The sequence below is a fragment of the Rattus norvegicus genome, chromosome 4 (assembly GCF_021556685.1).
Source record: "Rattus norvegicus strain SHRSP/BbbUtx chromosome 4, alternate assembly SHRSP_T2T, whole genome shotgun sequence".
NCBI classification, from domain to species: Eukaryota; Metazoa; Chordata; class Mammalia; order Rodentia; family Muridae; genus Rattus; species Rattus norvegicus.
In genome coordinates, this window is record NC_141537.1 from 145,848,876 (window position 1) to 145,850,306 (window position 1,431).

At 41.6% G+C, this 1,431-nt stretch overlaps 1 non-coding gene across 1 annotated transcript; it reads left to right on the forward strand.

Annotated features, from left to right (window-relative positions):
* Positions 1-708: 708 nt before the first annotated feature.
* On the forward strand, positions 709-813 carry LOC120102593 (U6 spliceosomal RNA). The gene has a single exon (XR_015687432.1). It is a non-coding gene; the product is annotated as a U6 spliceosomal RNA (small nuclear RNA).
* The last annotated feature ends 618 nt before the right edge of the window (positions 814-1,431 follow it).

Here is a 1,431-nt window from a genome sequence, read left to right on the forward strand (position 1 = left end):
GGTCGGATTCTAGTTTTCTTAAGTAACTGTTACACTCATTTTCACAATGGTTACATAGCACTTGCATCAGCATTGGGGAAAAATCTCCCCTTCCCTGAATTTTTAAGTTTGTACTTCTATCAGAATTGGGGAAGGCACCCCCTTCCCTGCATCCCAAGCAACAATTGTTATCTATACCTATGTCTATATCTATATCTATATCTATATCTATATCTATATCTATATCTATATCTATATCTATATCTATATCTATATCTATGTCTATATCTATATCTATATCTATATCTATGATATTTTTATTTACATTTCAAATGTTATCCCCTCTCCCAGTTTCCCATCAATAAACCCCTATCCCATCACCCCTCTCCCTTCTTCTATGAGGGTGTTCCCCCACCCATCCACCCACCCCTTCTTGCCTCTCCACCCTGACATTCCCTTACACTGGGGGGTCCAGCCTTGGCAAGACCAATGGCTTCTCCTCCCATTGGTGCCCAGCAAGACCATCCTCTGCTACATATGCAGCTGGAGACATGGCTCTGTCCATGTGTACTCTTTGGATGGTGGTTTAGTTCCTGGGAGCTCTGGTTGGTTGGTATTGCTGTTCTTATGGGGTTGTAAACCCCTTCAGCTCCTTCAATCCTTTCTCTAACTCCTCCATTGGGAACCCCGTTCTCAGTCAATGGTTGTCTATGAATGGCCTCTGTATTTGTGCTCACTTCGGCAGCACATATACTAAAATTGTAATGATACAGAGAAGATTAGCACGGCCCCTGTGCAAGGAGGAGGGAATTTCAAGTCCCAGGACATACATTAAATAAGACTCAGAGACCTTTGATAATAGAATCAATGCTAAGTGTATTCTGAACAAATAGAATGGAGAGTTTGGAGTACAGCTATACTAGATGGCCTGGGAGACTGTGCTCTACCTGTACCAGTACTCAGACAACAGGGAACAGGGCTTATGATATGCCTTAGGACTATGAATAGAGTCTTTTCATGAGCTCCAGAAGCTCACCAGCCTTTTACTTTCTTTTAGGATAGTCTCTTTTTTTCTCTCCTGTAGAAATGAAAATAATTTTCCTCAATTTCAATACTTAGAAGCTCTCCAATTCATTATTATGAGTAAGGGTCTTATTTATTACAATGTTACATTGTTGTCCTCAAACTTGAGTGGTCATTAGTTATCCCCTGGGCATCAGGCTAGAACACTAAATCTGAGCAGCACTCCCACAGTGCCTTATTCAGCAGAAGTAGGCCAAGTTCTGAGAATTTACAGCACCATGTTCCCACACAATGCTAATGAGGCTGGTCCATGGAATGCACAATGAAAGACCTTGGTCTAATCTAATCAGCACAGTTCTTGAATGGTGTCAATTTGAGGCTGAGTCCCTTGAAGTCTCTGTCTTGTTTAATAAAGGTATGGGGGTTTCG